The following is an 18,967-nucleotide window of genomic DNA, read 5'->3' on the forward strand; positions in this document are numbered from 1 at the left end:
ACAGAGTAGGAACGGGGAACCAAGCAGCTTCCAGACCCAGCTTGGTCCACTGGAGACACAAAGGGAACCACTAACTTTCCTGAGTTCTTGTGAAATAAGAGGCTTTTTTCAGGCACTTACTCTTATCCCACTATTTCTGATCCCACCCAGACTTTTGCTCCTTTCCTAACCCAACTTGGATCCCAGGGGGCAGTATTTCAACTGCATTCAACCCCCTCGTTCTTTCCCCACCTCCACCCCAGTCACGCACATGCGCACGCAAGTGGCTCTTCTGAGATACCTTTAGGACTCTCTCACCTTGCTCCTGCATCTGAACTGTTGACTGCTCCCAAATTAAAGTGCTTAGTGATGCTCGGGGTCATTTCAAATCCATACTTTCACCTGCCAGCGGGCTCTCAGCCCTCCCTGACTCCCCCTTCCCTTGTTGCCCACTACTCTATTCCAACACTCTGTTCCTTCCCTCTGGCCTCCATCTCCTGATACCCCTTATTGTCAACAGACATTCTTGCGTCCTGGGTCACAGAAAATAATGGCCACAAACAGAAACTTCTTCAACTCCCTTTCTCTCTGCTTCCCAACGGCCCGGTCTTGAGCCATTGTTAGGAACTGAATGTGGGTCTCCAAGATCCGTCTGTCAAACCCCTAATGCTGAGGATGGATATATTTAGAGATAGGGGTGATGGGGAGGTGATTAGATTAAGGGAGGTCACCAGGGTGGGGCACTGATCTAATAAGAGTGTGTCCTTATCAGAAGAGACCAGAGAGACTGCTTGCGTGTTCTGTCTCTCAGCACGCACTGAGGAACGGTCACATGAGGACACAGACATCAGCCATCCACAAGCCAGGAAGAGAGCTCTCACCAGTCTTTACCCAGTGATTTCTCTCCCCTAGGTCAGAACTGCTTTGCAGGGCAGGGACTAGGGGTATTGGGGTTGCAGTGGAAGGTTGTTGGGTGAACCAGGAATTAGCACAGAGCGAGTAAGATGAATTGATTATTTAATGGCATTAGTTAAGGCGCCTGATAAATCCACTTCATAATTCTCAAGACCTGAGGAAGCTACCGCTTCCTTGCGGTTGACTAAAGCTGCACAGCAAAGTACCACAACAATTGGCTCATGATATCGATTCATTGAGTTCTTCAAAATGGACTGGGCTCTGCTGGGCAGTTTTTCTCTTGGTCTTACTGAAGGTCACACAGGTGGCTGTAGTTGCTGGTCAGCGGGGGTTTGACTGAGCTGGGAGACTGGGATGACTCGACCTCCTCTTTCCGTAGGATCTCAGGACCCCTCCTTCCATGTGGCTTTTCCATAGGTCTCCCCAGCAGCGTTGCCAGACCCCTAGCCTGGGGGGCTCAGGGCTCCGCTGATAGATCTTCAGGCTTAAGTCCACGGCTGGCGCCTAATCACTTCTGCTGGCTGTGAGTTACAGCATGTCACAGGACCAGCCCAGATTCAAGGGAAGGGGCGAACCAGAGTGCTTCATTGAGGGCCACCCTTCGATAACAGAATCCTACGAACATTTTACATCCATTGACTCACACAGCAGGTAAGGGCTTTCCAATAGGAATGTCCACAACTGCTTCTCAGACTCTTTCTCTGGATACTGTTGTCACGTTTCTAACTCCATCTTCCAAGTTCTCTGTCCTATCTATATTGTGTTGTAACAGAGCCCTACCCTTCGGAATGCGGTTGTCCCTTCCAGGTGACTTCGTATATCTTTTTTCGGGAGAAAATTTATTTCCAAGTTTCTGGTAGAACATCTTTTAGCTTTGACTACTGACACCTGTGATGATAGAGCTCTCTGGCTGTGTCTGGCTTCTCCTTCCATATTTGGGTTTCAGAACCAGCACAGACTTGAGCTCCAGCTGTTTTCAGTGGTGTTTAGAGGACAACAGGTATTTGGCAACTACGCTAGGATAAGACTTTTGAGTTAACCCAAGTATTTTCCATATTCCTCACACACAGCCCTCCGCGTTTCTACTAGACCCTGGAAACCCTCTATCCTTGTAGCTAGGGCCCTCTAAATTCATTGCCTCAAGGAAGGGAGGCCACAGCCAAACAAAAGAGAACAAAGGCATCAGTTCTCAATCTTGAGTTTCAAAAGAGCCTTTTCAAAGTCCTGGCAAAGAAAACAGGTTAATAGAAAAGGTTTTTGAGTTTCAAAAGCTTGGCTTTTCTTGTGCCAAAAGCCATATGCTATGCTATTTACAATAGATTTGGGGAGAATGTGTGATATGTAAAAATATAGGAACTACAAAGAAATATATAAAATTTTAAAATACAAAAATATATTAAAATATTTTTGAAGGGAATGATCTAGTTCTGTAGAATCTGTAGAGATTCCAGGGGCTGAGTTAAGAAGTGGGGGGTGGTTCTTATGGGGAATCAGAGTTTCCGTGAGTGTTTCTGACAAGGGACATTGCACATGGCTCAGCTTAGCAAACGTTACTAATTGGGTTCTCTGGTAGACTCTGAGATGAAGTTTGGGGTGCAAAATGCTGATTAGGAATTAGCACTGTAAGAAAGGAAGGGAAAGAAAGCAGGATTGCAGAGGGAGAAGTTAAACCGAGAGACAAGCCTTTGCTGGTAGGGAACTCCAGAGCAAATATTACTCACTAAGGGGATTCTGCTGGGTGAAATGGCCAGACCTTACACCCTCCACCTTACTCAGTCTTTGGTGCAAGCTGCTCTGAGAAGGCATGACCTTGTACCAGGTGGGAAGAGGATCTGAGAGGAGCTGAGAGCTGGAGATGTCTTCATCTGGCTTCACTCCCTGCAGCTGGTCCTTCCATAAAGAAGATCAGGGCAGCTGTGGGTCTCCACATCGACCATGCTATTCCTCTCCCGGCTGAGCTTAACCCCAGGCCAGGAGACAATAGAACAGCCAGAGAGGTTTGGCAGAACAGCCCATGTTCCACCCAAGAGAGGCAGTACGGTGGACTAGAAGTAAAGAGAAAATGGTTACAGGACGCATAGAGAGCCCCAGATAGCTCCTTCTGTCTTGGCATGGCCCCAGACTGCCGTGGGGGAATGTCTGAAAAGTTGCTGTGACCCGAAGAGACTCAGGCATGGACTTCTTGGGCCAAAGGACACGGGAGTTGATGGTGGTGAAGGGGACATTTCAGCTGATAAAAGTGGGATTCACCAAAGATCACAAAATGTAAAGATTTTTTTAGTAGATCCCAGCAAAGGCAAATGACCACTGTACCCAGTTCACCCTTCCCCCACTTTTTTTTTTCTTCCTGTCTGGGGCTTTTCTATAAAGCCCCTCCCCAGCCGATGATCCCAACTGATTTAGATAAATCCCAGGTCATGAACAGAAGAAGGGGTTGGAGAAAATCCAAACCGGCAGCATCTAAACCTGAGGAGAGAGAGAAAACCCCCAAGTGATTGAGCTTATCTAGAATTAAATAGATTTGAGTTTTGTGCCACTAGACAATGTGGGGGTTCCAGACAGATGCTAAGTTTGATTATGAGGGGAAATATTTTAAAAGTGAAATTTTTGATTCTCTTGTGCCATAGATTGTACCTATGTAGATAGGACATGATCAAAGAGCTAATCATGACTTCCATCAGTAACAGAGAAATGTGAAGCAACGAAAAAAAAACCAAGCTTGCTCTTGGCCAAGGGTGGGGTCCATCTGGGGATGGACATGATCTTAAAATCCAGACCCTCAGACTGTGCAGGAGTGGCCAATACTGGGAGGTGATTTCTGTAAGTCTGCTTGGATAGCTATACATAGAGAATCAAGACCTTAAATTATTTGGTTTTGCAATCCTGCTTTTTAGGTATCCGGCTTTAGAAAATAACCAGATACCATTCTGACTGCCATATAAGGAACAGAAAGCGGAGACACAAGTTAGGGCTCTGTTCACACTCTACCCCTTGTGCCAAATACTGACCTCTGGCACTTGGGTAATGGCAGTGCAGATAGAAGGTACGTGGGAGATTGGCGTGTCCTTTTACAATTAAGACTTTCTAGGGACGCCTGGGTGGCTCAGTTGGTTGGACGACTGCCTTCGGCTCAGGTCATGATCCCGGAGTCCTGGGATCGAGTCCCACATCAGGATCCCAGCTCCATGGGGAGTCTGCTTCGCTCTCTGACCTTCTCCTCGCTCATGCTCTCTCTCACTGTCTCTCTCTCAAATAAATAAATAAAATCTTTAAAAAAAAAAAAAAAAAGACTTTCTGATGGGCCAACTGGATGTGAAGAGTAGGTTGTCGCCGAAGTGGGAGAGCGAGGTTCTTGTCCCTTGAGTGGAAGAGTGAATCTTGTGGACAAGCGAGGGTGAGTCAAGCGATAGAGTTTGATTCCTCAGGGATACAGAAAGAGCTCTCTGGGGTGAGGGGTCCTGACAGGGTTGCCACTGGGGGCTTTTAGGGTCGGTCTTTCAGTGAAAGCTAACCAAGGCACTTAAATCCTTTAAACATCTCTATCGATATCACCATTGAGCAAGAATGAGTGATTAAACACCTTTAATGGCTTACTTGCTTTTTAGAGTGGGGTCATTCTTTTGCTGGTCACAAGCTGCTGTTAAAATAAGACCCTGCCTCGGACACCTAGAACAGGATGGTCTGGTTTGTTTCCTTATCTCTGGTTTCCTTCCACCTCTGCATTTTTGGAATTTTGTGAGCCTGATACCACGGCCCTGTGCCTCTCTCCCTATCTCGCCCTACCTGTTTTTTCCTCAGTGAGATTTCTAGCTTTTGGCTGAAGCACCCAGGCAGAGAAGGGTGGCATTTACTGATATGGAGCAGGCGAGAGGTTTACTGTGAGGGGCACCTGGGTGGCTCAATCGGTTAAGCGTCAGCCTTCAGTTCCACCATGAACCTTCAGTTCCACCATGATCCTTCAGATCCACCATGATCCCAGGGTCATGTGATCAAACCCCACATCAGGCTCCCAGATCTGTGCAGGGGCAGGGAAGGGGGGTCTGCCTCTCCCTCTGCCTTTCTCCCCTGCTCATGCTCTCTCTTTCAAATGAATTAATAAAATCTTTAAAAAAAAATTAAAAAAATATAAAAGAGGTTTACCGTGGACCATCTGAACTTCTGACGCTATGAAATATCCACAAGGCTCTGTCTCTCTGACATCTAGGCCTGGAGCTGGTTGGAGTGAATGGGGCGGGAAATATTAATTTGAGAATCATGAACATAAAGATGGCATTTAAAGCCATGGGACTAATGAGACCATTTGCTGAGTGAGTTACTGAATGGAAATAGAGTGAATCGAATGGATGATAGGACCATAAGTATATGATTATTAGAGATTTTTATTTTCTTCTTTATTGGTTCCGCATTTTCAAAGGTACTTTCAATGAAAATATATTACTTTTATAATGAGAAAACAGGTAAAGTCCTAATAAATCTGCTGCCACCACTCAGAAACACAGCCACCCAAACTTTCTTGCTGCTTTTCTCAGCAAAAGCATTTCATCTGCGTTGGGCCTTAAAAATATTAATGCGCTTATTTAATTGGGAATCGTAGAGACAGTGTTTGCATGAAAATCAGCATCCCCACCTCTTCTGCGGTGCAAATGAGCCACTCACCCTCCGGGCTCACCCATCTGCCTCTCGCCGCTGATTGAACCTGTGCCTAATTATGTGTTGCTCCTTGAGTTCTGGAGTATGTAATAGCAATGTTTATTTGCCAAGGTTGACAGTGATGACTAAGTCATTTTCCTCTTCTTGGTTTTTTTCTTTTTCTTTTTTTTTTTTTTTTTTCCTTTTTTAAGTGAAAGCGAGAGTAACACCTATCATGCCACCAATGCAGTGCCTTGACGGGGTTGTCTGTGGTTAGGGAGAGCCAGGTAGGAGCTCAAGCATGGGCAGGGTATTTTTCAGAAGCCCTAGTGAGAAGTGGTTTCTGTAAGTCACCCTGGGTGACTTTCAGGCCGTGGTAAAAAGGTCTCTTGGCCTGAACATTTGTTCATTCAACTGACATTGAGTAACACAACATCCTTGCAAGGCTGCTGGCCCTGCTCTGAACAATGACAGGGATAAATACGACCCCAGGTGGGATCTCAAGGAATGTTAACTCCAGTGATCAGTTTGAGTTCCATCTGTTAGGGGTCGTGAGGAGGGAAGTGTGGGGCTATATGGAAACACATAACCTGGGGAGTGTGGTTCAGGGTCAAGGCTACCCAGAAAGGATACATGATAACTAGCATTTGTCAAACTGCCAGGGACAGATCTTCATGCCTTCTATCGATTGACTCATTTATTCCTTCCAAAAACCTGTAAAGTAGGTACCATTATTCTCATTCAATGGGACTAAAAACCCTGAATCCCCAAGTGGTTAAACCTGAGCTGAGTACGCAACGGCAAGAGGACTTAGTTTGGAGGTGGAGAGAGGAGTTCTCAGCAACTGGAGCCACATGTGGGAAGTCGAGGAGCTTCCATCCATAGAGCATGAGCAGGAGCTGGGAAACTGCATGGTGTTGGTTGTGACTGGCGTCGAGGGGCAGTGGCCTGGCTGACAGAGCTAGAGGGGTTTGAGAGGTATTAAGAAAGGAAGTGACAGAGTGGGATTTGCTTCCCATTCTGGGTGCCTCGTGTGGCCTGGTTGGAGGGAACCAGACAGGATGTGGTCACAGCAGTCTTAATAAATAAGGACAGCTAAGCTATAGCACTTGGGCTCAAGTGGCAGATGGATTCAAGGGGTACTGGGCTGTGGATGACTGGGCCTGGGGACTGAAGGTGAAGACCTGGTGTGAGGGGGGAGCCAGGGCCAGTGGACAGACTTCCTCTTGGGTGGCAGGGTATCCCAGGGGAGGAGCACACCTTGTGTGCACAGATGGTGCCTGGGGTTTTTTCTTTGAGGTGCCTTGAGCCCGGGGTCTCTGGGGAACAGAGAGAACAATGCCCCGGGAAATCAGGAGAAGACAATGCATGTATGTATAGAGACCTGAACATGAGAACAACAGGCCAACCAACAGACTCTCCCCTTCTGTGGTCTCTGAACTGCCATCTGAGTTTTCAGCATCCTCCTCAAAACTTGAGGGGAAGGAGCTCTTGAAAATCTTCTTAGAAGCAAGGGATGGTAAATAGAAATTAATTGGATAGCACTTGCTATTAGTGTTTTAATATGTGTTAAATGTCACTGACATTTTGTATCTTTTTTTACTCTATTTAGAAAAAGTTAAAAATCTATATTCGTAAGACTTTTCATAGGTTTGTGGCTAATGTGGTTCCTTCTTCTCCCCAATTCTCTGGGAGGTCTTTATTTCTCCAAACCACAATTCTACTCTGGCAGTTTTCAGAAGCCCATTTTTTTAGTTAGGGGAGGCAGTGCTTTATTTATTTTTATTTTTCTTATTAACATATAAGTATTATTGGTTTCAGGGATACAGGTCTGTGATTCATCAGTCTTACACACTTCACAGCACTCATCATAGCACATACCCTCCCCAATGTCCATAACCCAGCCACCCCATCCTTCCTACCCTGCTCCCCTCCAGCAATCCTCAGTTTGTTTCCTGAGATGAAGAGTTTCATATGGTTTGTCTCCCTCTCTGGTTTCATCTTGTTTCATTTTCCCCTCTCTTCCCCTATGATCTTCTGTCTTGTTTCTCAAATTCCACATATCATTGAGATCATATAATAATTGTCTTTCTCTGATTGGCTTATTTCACTTAGCATAATACCTCCTCTGGCTCCATCCATGTTATTGCAAATGGCAAGATTTCATTTTTGATGGCTACATAATATTCCATTGCATATATGTGTATGTATGTATGTGTATGGACACCTGGGCTCTTTCTGTAGTTTGGCTGTTTAGCTATTGTGAATATTGCTGCTATAAACATTGGGGTGCATGTGCCCTGTCGGATCACTGCGTTTGTATCTTTGGGGTAAATACCCAATCTCTGGGTCATAGAGTAGCTCTCTTTTCAACTTTTTGAGGAACCTTCATACTGTTTTTCCAGAGTGGCTGAACCAGTTTGGATTCCCACCAACACTGTAGGAAGGTTCACCTTTCTCTGCATCCTCTCTAACATCTGTCGTTTCCTGACTTGTTCATGTTAGCCATTCTGACTGGTGTGAGGTGGTATTTCATTGTGGTTTTGAATTGTATATTCCTGATGCCGAATGACGTGGAGCACTTTTTCATGTGTCTGTTGGCCATTTGGATGTCTTCTTTGCAGAAATGTCTGTTTATGTCTTCTGCCCATTTCTTGATTGGATTATGTGTCTTTGAGTGTTGAGTTTATAGGTTCTTTATGGATTTTGGATACTAGCGAATATCTTCTCCCATTCTGTCAGTTGTCTTTTGGTTTTGTTACTGTTGCCTTTGCTGTGCAAAAGCTTTTGATCTTGATAAAGTACCGATAGTTCATTTTTGCCCTTGCTTCCCTTGCCTTTGGCGATGTTTCTAGGAAGAAGTTGCAGCAGCTGAGGTCGAAGAGGTTGTTATCTGTGTTCTCCTTAACAATTTTGATGGATTCCTGTCTCACATAAAAAAGTTGATGGTATTTTGATAGAGATTGCATTAAATGTGTTGATTGATTTAGGTAGCACAGACATGTTCACAATATTTGTTCTTCCAATCCATGAGCATGCAACGTTTTTGCATTTCTTTGTGTCTTCCTCAATTTCTTTCTTGAGTATTCTATGGTTTTCTGAGTACAGATTCTTTGCCTCTTTGCTTAATTTTATTCTCAGTATCTTATGGTTTTGGGTGCAGTTATAAATGGGATCGAGTCTTTAATTTCTCTTTCTTCTGTCTTGGTGGTGTATGGAAATGCAACTAGTATTGATTTTATATCCTGCCACTTTATTGAATTCTTGTGTGAGTTCTAGCAGTTTGGCAGAAGAGTTTTTTTGGCTAACACATAATGTATTATATCATCTGCAAAGAGTGGGAGTTTGACTTCCTTGCTGATTCGGATGCCTTTTATTTCTTTTTGTTGTCTGATTGCTGAAGCTAGGAGTGCTAGTACTATGTTGAATATCAGTGGTGATAGTGGACATCCCTGCCATGTTCCTGACCTTAGGGGAAAGTCTCTGTTTTTCCCCATTAAGAATGATATTCACTGTGGGTTTTTCATAGATGGCTTTTATGATATTGAGGTATGTACCCTCTATCCCTACACTGTGATGAGTTTTGATCAATAAAAGATGCTGTACTTTGTCAAATGCTTTTTCAGCATCTGTTGAGAGTATCATTTGGTTCTTCTTTCCTTTATTAATGTGTATCTCATTGATTGACTTGCGGATGTTGAACCAAACTTTCAGCCCAGGAAAAAATCCCACTTAATTGTGGTGAATAATCCTTCTAATGTACTGTTGGATCCTATTGGCTAGCATTTTGATGAGAATTTTTGCATCCATGTTCATCAGGGATATTGGTCTTTAATTCTCCTTTTTGATGGGATCTTTGTCTGGTTTGGGGGTCAAGGTAATGCTGGCCTCATAAAATGAGTTTGGAAGTTTTCCTTCCATTTCTATTTTTTTTTTTTTGGAACAGTTTCAGGAGAATAGGTATTACTTCTTTAAATGTTTGGTAGAAATGCCCTGGGAAGCCATCTGGCCCTGGGTTCTTGTTCGTTGGGAGATTTTTGATTACTGCTTCAATTTCCTTGCTGGTTATGGTACTATTCAGGTTTTCTATTTCTTCCTGGTTCAGTTTTGGTGAACTGAACCCCAAACTGGTTTAAACATCTCTAGGAATGCATCCATTTCTTCCAGATCGTATAATTTGTTGGCATGTATTTGCTCCTAATATGTTTTTATAATTGTTTATGTTTCTTATTAATTCTTTCAAAGAACTAGTTCCTACTTTTGTTGGTCTGCTCTACTGTTCTTTTGGTTTCTATTTCATTGATTTCTGCTCTGTTCTTTATTATTACTCTTCTCCTGCTGGGCTAATACTTCATTTGCTGTTATTACTCCAGTTCCTTTAGGTATAGGGTTATGTTGTATATTTGAGACCTTTGTTGTTTCTTGAGAAAGGCTTGTATTGCTATATACTTTCCTTGTAGGACTGCCTTTGCATTATCCCAAAGATTTTGAACAGTTGTGTTTTCATTTTTATTTGTTTCCATGAATTTTAAAATTCTTCTGTAATTTCCTGGTTGACCCACCCATTTGTTCCTTAGTAAGATTCTCTTTAGTCTCCATGTATTTGAGTTCTTTCCAACTTTCCTCTTGTGACTGAGTTCCAGTTTCAAAGCATTGTGGTCTGAAAATATGCAGAGAATGATCCCAATCTTTTGGTACCAGTTGAGACCTGATTTGTGACCCAGGATGTGATCTATTCTGGAGAATGTTCCATGTGCACTAGAGAAAAATGAGTATTCTATTGCTTTGGGATGGAATGTTTTGAACATATCTGTGAAGTCCATCTGGTCCAGTGTGTCATTTAAAGCCCTTATTTCCCTGTTGATCTTTTGCATAGATGATCTGTCCATTTCAGTGAGGGTAGTGTTAACATCCCCTACTATTATTGTATTATTGTCAGTGTCTTTCTTTGATTTTATTAACTGTTTTATATGATTGCCCTCTCTCATGTTAGGGGCATAAATATTTAAAACTGTTAGATCTTCCTGTTGGACAGACCCTTTAAGAATGATATAGTGTCCTTCCTCATCTCTTATTATAGTCTTTGGTTTAAAATCTAATTTGTCTGATACAAGGATTGCCACCCCCGCTTTCTTTTGATGTCCATTAGCATGGTAAATTGTTTTCCACCTCCTTACTTTCAATCTGAAGGTGTCTTTGGGTCTAATATGAGTCTCTTCCAGACAGCATATCGATGGGTCTTTTTTTTTTTTTTTTTTAAAGATTTTATCTATTTATTTGTCAGAGAGAGAGAGAGAGAGAGCAAGAGCGAGCACAGGCAGAGTGGCAGGCAGAGTCAGAGGGAGAAGCAGGCTCCTTGCGGAGCAAGGAGCCCGATGTGGGACTCGATCCCAGGACGCTGGGATCATGACCTGAGCCGAAGGCAGCTGCTTAACCAACTGAGCCACCCAGGCGTCCCGGGTCTTGTTTTTTTTTATCCATTCTGATACCCTGTGTCTTTTGATTGGGACATTTAGACCATTTACATTCAGGTAACTATAGAAAGATAGGAATTTAATGCCATTGTATTGTCTGTAAGGTGACTGTTACTGTATATTGTCTCTGTTCCTTTCTGTTCTGTTACTTTTAGGCTCTTTCTTTGTTTAGAGGATCCCTTTCAATATTTCTTGTAGGGCTGGTTTGGTGGCCACAAATTCTTTTAGTTTTTGTTTGTGCTGGAAGCTTTTTTTCTTCTCCTATTTTCAATGACAGCCTAGCTGGATATAGTATTCTTGGATGCATATTTTTCTCGTGTAGTGCCCTGAATATATCATGCCAGTCCTTTCTGGCCTTCCAGGTCTCTGTGAATAGGTCTACTGACAATCTACTATTTCTACCTTTGTAGATTATAGACCTCTTATCCTGAGCTGCTTTCAGGATTTCTCCTTCGTCTCTGAGACTTGAAAGTTTTACTATTAGATGATGGGTATAGATCTATTTTTATTGATTTTTGAGGGGGATTCTCTGTGCCTCCTGGATTTTGACACCTGTTTCCTTCCCCAGGTTAGGGAAGTTTTGTTTTTGTTTTTGTTTTTTAAAGATTTTATTTATGTTTTTTGACAGACAGAGATCATTAAGTAGGCAGAGAGGCAGGCAGAGAGAGAGAGAGAGGGAAGCAGGCTTCCTTCCAAGAAGAGAGCCCGATATAGGAATCTATCCCAGGACCTTGAGATCGTGATGTGAGCCGAAGGCAGAGGCTTTAACCCACTGAGCTACCCAGGTGCCCCTAGGGAAGTTTTCTGATATAATTTGCTCCAATATACTTTCTGTCCCTCTCTCTCTTTCTTCCTTTTCTGGGATCCCTATTATTCTAATATTATTTCACTTTATGGTATCACTTATCTCTCAAATTCTCTCCTCATGATCCAGTAGTTGTTTATCTGTCTTTTTCTCAGCTTCTTTTTTCTCCATCATTTGGTCTTCTATATCACTAATTCTCTCTTCTGCCTCATTTATCCTAGAAGAAGTGCCTCCATTTTTTTTTTATTGTACCTCATTAGTAGTCTTTTTTATTTCAATTTGGTTAGATTTTATTTCTCCAGAAAGGGAGTCTCTAGTATCTTTTATGCTTTTTTCAAGCCCAGCTAGTATCTTTATAATCACCATTCTGAACTCTAGTTCTGACATCTAATGTCTGTGTTGATTAGGTCCCTGGCAGTTGGTACTCCCTCTTGTTCTTTTTCTTTGGCGGGGGGTGAGTTTTTCCACTTTGTAATTTTGTCCAGAGAAGAATAGATGCACAAGAGAACAAAATGTTAAAAGGGTAACAATGACCCCAGAAAAATATATACTAAACAAATCAGAAGATACCCAAAACCAGGGAAAGGAAAGGAGAAAAAAAAAAAAAAGGCATATGATCAGGCTGGTGAATAGAACAGAGCCACACATACTAGATTTGGGGTTATGTTTTGGTCTTTTAGAAGAAACTGCCTCCCAAAATTTTAAAAAAGGAAAAACATATATATACAAGAATAAGAGTAGATACAATGAAGGGATGGAATATAGGTATGAAAATGAAACTTAAATAAGATTTTAAAAAAGGAATTGATAGGATAAGAAGTTGGTTGAAAAAAGAAGGAAGAAAACTTAAAAAAAAAAAAAAAGGAGGGGAGAGAATGTGATCAGGTGGGTGAATAGAACAAAGCCATACACCAGATTTAGGGTATATTTAATTTGTTAGAAGAAACTGCATCCTAAAATTTTGAAGAAAGAAAAACTTATGTATACAAAAAATAAAGTCAAATACAATAAAAGGATAGAATATGACTGTAAAATGAAAATTAAAAAAATTTTTTACAAAGGAATTGATAGGAAGTTGATTGAAAAAGGAAAGAAGAAAAATAAAAAAGGAAATAGGAAAAGAAAAATAAATAAAAAAAATTAGCTTTGAAAGACTAAAGAATCATGGGGGAAAAAAGCTATGAATTCTATGTGCTATATTGCCCTAGCACTGGAGTTTTACAGTTCTCATTGATGTGTAAGGGGAGGTTGATCTTGTAGGGGAGCTTGTGGTGATTCTCTGCAATCTCCACAATCACTGTTGCGGTGATTCTCAAATATCTTTGCTTGAATTGGAATTGCACTCCCCTTGCCAGGGGCCAGGCTAAGTCATCTGCTCAGGTTTGCTCTTGGTAGCTTTTGTTCCCTGAAAGCTTTCCGTACAGTTTGGAGGATGGGAATGAATATGGTGGCCTCCCGATCTCCGGCCTGGAGAAACCTAGAGCTCAGGAACCCCCTCCTCAGTGTACCCTCAGAGAAAAGCAATCAATCACTCTTGTCTCTCTGGTCTCCGGCCATTCTCTGTGCTCACCCAGCTTGTGACTGAGCATTTCTCTCTAGCACACAGCCCCATTCAGTGCCTGCAAACCCAGCAGATTCCTGCAGCACACTCCCGTGGCACTCCTCCGGCGGGGAGGAAAGCGAGTATCTCCGGATCTGCCGCTTGCTTCTCAAAGAGCAGTGAGCCAGCTGTGTCACAGATCATGGTCTACGGCAACCCTGAGCTGAGAGCTCACTCCTCAGCTCTGTCTTTGCAGCTGGCTTCCCCACTCTGATGCTTGGGACTCTGCCGCACTCAAGCACCTGAGTCAGATACCACACACCCAAGGGTCCTGAGACCACACTGTTCCAGCAAGGGTTTCACTCCCCTCCCCCCAACTTAGCCACTGGAGCAGACTTCTAAAAGTTCCAATTTTGTGCTCCACTGCTCTATCAGTTGCCAGGAACTGGCTGACAAAGGTTCCCTCCCTTCACAGTCTATCTTCCCAAATATCACCTCAGATTCTCTTCTCTGCACAACCTACCTTTAACAAAGTGGTCATTTTTCTGTTCATAGAGTTGGTGCTATTCTTTTCTTCGATCTGTTGAGTTGGTGGGTGTTCAGAATGGTCTGATAACTATCTAGCTGAATTCCTGGGACCAGATGAAGTTTATATCTCCTACTCTTCTACCGTCTTGCTCTAGTCCCTGCCATTGCTTTATTTATGAACACCCCATTCCATAGGTAAGGAAAACAAGACTCAGAGGTGGTGAGTGATTTTCCCATGGTTCTAATTCTAGTCAGTAGTGGAACCAGCATTCTAAGACCCCTCAGAGGTTTGTATTACCAGAGGTTTGTATTACCATCTGCCCTTACCACTTCCTTGAGAAGCAAGCTGGGTAGATTGTGGGACACAGGCTTGCAGAAGAATACTTTTGTTTTCAGAAAGCTTGAAAAGAATTGCATTTAAAAATAAAAAGACTCAGGCATATACCAAAGGCTTTGAGTGTGAAAAGACTGCTTTGACCCAGCTGAGCTACTAGTAAAATTCAGAGGTCACCTTGGGCCACACCTCCTTTCAGAAATTGGCACCGATATTCTCCTGCCTCACACCTCAGTCAGGCCATAAATTCTTATTGAGCCCCTTTCCAATGGGCCGGGTGTGCTCAGAAGTGTAGGAATACCACAGGAAGTTGAAGAGAGCCCCTGCTCTCAAGAAGCAGTATTTCTCATCGTGTGGACCTCCTCTGCTCTAGACTCTGCCTCATCCCCTTGCATTTTTCACAGTACACACTGCTTGTCTTCACTGTATCAAGATACCGAGGCACAGAAAGGCTGAAAACTTGTCAAACCTTTCAAAGCAAATAAGAAAATGACCTGACACTCAAACCCGGCTCTGTTTGACCCCAGAGCCTGTACTGTGAGCTAAAGATCTTCTGTTATGACACATTCCATCTAAAGAAACCATACCCTTTACATTTTTGTAGGGCCCAGCAGGAGAAGAATCAGTAGCTCATAGATTCAGGGGCCAAATATGTCACATTCTTTCTCACCTATGTTCATCTGAAGCCACTTCAAGGAAAAGACTTCGTTGGCATCGGCAGACGGGGAAGCAAAGATTCCAGATCATTAAGGAGTTGATCACATGACAAGGATGATGGTGGCTCATATCAATTGGGCACAGAATATGAAAAATGAGCTGTGCTAAGTGCTAGTTGTATATGAAATCATTATACCATGTATGTGACTAATTCCAAGTTCCATGCCCTTCTTCCTGCCCCAGGATGCCTCTAACATTTTGACATCTGGGTTAACAGCAGCAAGCCCATGGGGTAGTGTTCCCTCTCTGATGCAAATCTGAAAAGGCTGTGGGTGACCATTGACCTGGACCCACAGGGTTTAGATAAGGATTTCCTCTCTTTGCCCTTTGACAACCTCCCACCTCTTCCGGCCTCAGTGCTATTGTTTTAGCAGCATCTCCCTGTCCAAAGTGCCCAGCAGCCTTCAGGTCGGTGCCCTCGTCAGGGACAGATGGACACAGAGAGGCAGGGCTTCCCAGCTGGACAGGCCACTGGCAGCCAGGGTCCTGGGGAGCCATGGATGGGCCCAGGCTTGCAGCCACAGTCATCCAAACAGCCCCCTGGAGTAGGTTCTTTCAGCTTGGGGAAAAGGTCAGAATTTCAATCTTGTGTTTTCACACATCTTAAATGGATTTCAGAGCCACTGGCACTGCCCCGCTCCTCTCTCTAAACAGTGTGGTTAAGCTGCTGTAGGACTGCTAGAGGCTGCATTCCTCCCGCATTGTGATGTGGTTTTTGGAAGTCATGCATGCAGTTAGCTAAACCAAACTAAGCTGTTTCATTAATGGGAGCAAACTCAAGAGAGAAACTGAATAGAAACAAGGCAAGTTTGCTTTCCACTGGTAATTCAAAAAGCCAGATAATTAAGTAGGCGGAGAAAGGAAGTATCCCTTCTGATTCCAAGAGCTCTGGCTCTCCCTGTCTGTCCATTTCCTTTCTTTATTAGGTGGTGATGGAGGCTGTGGTGTGTACGGGGGAAGGGGGGGTGGTGGTGAGGGAAGTCCTAGAGAAAGCTCTATTACCCCAGAGCTTCGGAGTATGCCGTTTCTGTCCTATGGAGCATATAGTAACTGTTCTGCTTCCCTGTCCCCTCCACTCAGTTCTACGTGGCCCTCTGTAGAAGCTCCAAATCGCCATCTCTCTGCCAACTCACCCCCCACCTGCCACTTTGGATCCCGCCTCAAAGACTGGGTTCACCAGCATGAACCCAGTCCCCACCTGCATCTTCCACCTGTGGATGCACACGGAGAGCGCGTTCCTTTCCTCCTCCTTCCCTCCCCCCAACCCCCTAGGAGGAAAGAGTCCCTCTCCATCTGCGAAGCCCATTCCTCTCCTATGGCCAGGATCCCCGGATGAGTCCGCTTGCCAGTTACCCTGCCTTCCCTCGGGATGATAAACGTGTCCAACTGTCTCCCATTCCAAGAAAACGTCTTTCCTCAACCCTGCCTCTGGAGCTACCCTCCTCCTCCTTGAGGCTTGCCTTCACCACTCTGCTTCTTCACCCAGTCTACCCCCTTGTCACTGCCACACATCTCTGCCACCATCACTGCCAGTTCTGGCTTCTGCTCCCCCTACCCCACACCCCTGTCAGGCACCACCGATGCCTCCTCTTCAGACCAAGCGGACCTCCCCATCCCTTTCCTCTTCACATCGGAGCAAGACAGCAGGGGGATGGCCAAAGTGACCTCTTGAGAGGGATTGCTGGTGTTGTGTTCTGATGCTTTTTCAGAGAGCCTAGAGTTTCAGACAAAGACATTTTTCATCTACCAAACTGCATATTTTTACTTAGATATTTAAAAAAGCAATCTCAGGCTCTGAAAGAAAATGTAACATCGATGCCAAATCAGATGAGAAGTAACACTTGGTATCAACAGGAATATATTTGAATTTAAAAAGGCTAGCTGCATCTGACAGCAATGTGTCTCAGCTACTTAAAGTCTGAGCAGAGGGTGGGGTGGGGAGGAGAAGTCTTCAATAAGTGTTTATTAAGGCAGGGGACAGGTGATAAGTAGGGTGACGGTGGTAGAGTCGAGTCCGGGAAGGCATCACATCAGAAGTTATATTGAGGTTAGGTCTTAAAGGGCAGGTAATTTCGGGTAATAAAGAGTTCACTGAAGGCAGAGGGAACGGCATGTGCAGAGCAGGGTGTTTGGAAAAGAACTGGCATTTTCACGGAATAATGAGCACAATACCTCCAAGCATCTCAGTGTCTGTGACCGAGTGCTGTCCCCTATCACACCCCTGGCCCTGAAATAGGGAGTTACAAGGGAAGAACACGTCCTATGGTAATGTTTGTTAAACCCAGGGCTAAAGACCCTCCAAATGTGTATGGGGAACCAATTTCTCGTATGCTTTTACTAAATCAAATGTGAGCTTTTAGACAGAGAAAAGGCGTTCATAGTCAAGGCCATCTTCCCCCAGGGTGACCAGTACCCACAGAGGTAGCTAGTGGTCTTGCAAGTCCCAGACCTCCTGTGCTGCTCATTTTTCCCACGTTGTCCCTCTGGCCTCATCATTCATGAGGTATCAGGAGAAGGTGCCGTGTTGGTCATTTGTTGTTATGCAGTGACCACCACCAAATATTTGCTCAAAAATACCGGTTAACGGGCACCTGGGTGGCTCAGTGGGTTGAGCCGCTGCCTTCGGCTCAGGTCATGATCTCAGGGTCCTGGGATCGAGTCCCGCATCGGGCTCTCTGCCCAGCAGGGAGCCTGTTTCCTCCTCTCTCTCTCTGCCTGCCTCTCTGCCTACTTGTGATCTCTCTCTGTCAAATAAATAAATAAAATCTTAAAAAAAAAAAAAATACCGGTTAAGGGCATAGGTGACGAGACCAGTATCTTGCGCTTTAAGAATAGAGGGTTTCTGTCCCCCACTACTGTTTAAAAAGGAAACATCTATTAAGTTCCTGGGGACACGGGTAGACAAGGCTAGAACAGATCTAGCCCTTGCAGCAAGACTAGAAGTGAGGTGTGCTACTTCCTGGGTGAGGCACAGAAGTAGATCACCCAAAGCTCTCAACAATAATCCCAGGATTCATGTGTTCAGATGGCAATATCAGATGGAGGTATACCTATATGGTTCCAAGGAATTGCCTTGCTGTAGCCACTACCATGACTAACCTATCAGCAAATTCCACTTCACTTCCACAAAACAAAGTGGGAATATGGATTAGACATCAACTCAGTAAAAACACTGTTCATTAAATATTTGATGGTGACCATAAGAGCTGTTTTGCAGGGGACAAGTTTTACATTGCTTTCTTTAGAAAAACATAGAAGAAACTTCCTAACTTTTAGTTTTAGAAAAGGTTGAGTATCTCTTGAGCATTTGGTAATAAATTTACTAGAAATGTGATTCTTGATCTTTCATTGCTTTGCCTGCCAGGAAGCTCTGAACCAAATACATGGCTTATGCATGGTCTCTTGGGATGCACTTTTGCCAGTTCTCTAATTATGTTGCTACTCAATCCTCCTTTTTCCTTTAGGTTCTGACTTATCTATTTCCCATTTTGTTTTATACGCTTATCTTAAAAATTTTCCTCTGTGGAAGAGATAAAGGGGACAAAGAATGGGTGAGGAACACATTTTTAGAATGTGCTCTGGACAAAAGATCAATGAACCTTTCCTCTAACCCTGGTGAAGACAGACATTATAAATCAGCTGAGTTTTACAGCTGGTGCTAATTTTAATTTACTCTTCCTCTAGTTTTCATGACCTATTAATTTTTCCTTTGTTTTTATAACAGGGTAGCTCAAAGAATATTTTAATGATAAAAATTACCAGTGCAGGATGTACAGTAAGATAGTTTGTGGCAGTGGTTTTGTCTTGCTGTTGGCTTAAAATAATTCCCCATGGATTCAGGGTCTGCAGACAACATTTAATCACTAGCATTTCCTTTCTAAACCTTCACACACCATTTTGATTTACATTTTTCATGCAAAACATTCCTCTATAAAAATCCAATTGGTGATACATACCTGAGCAGCAATGTTAACTTTTAAAATCCCAGCTCACACCTCACTTTAATAGGACCTTTGTTTTCCATACCTATATAGGTTCAATGGCTT

This window comes from Mustela erminea, chromosome 12 (genome assembly GCF_009829155.1).
Source record: "Mustela erminea isolate mMusErm1 chromosome 12, mMusErm1.Pri, whole genome shotgun sequence".
Taxonomy (NCBI): Eukaryota; Metazoa; Chordata; class Mammalia; order Carnivora; family Mustelidae; genus Mustela; species Mustela erminea.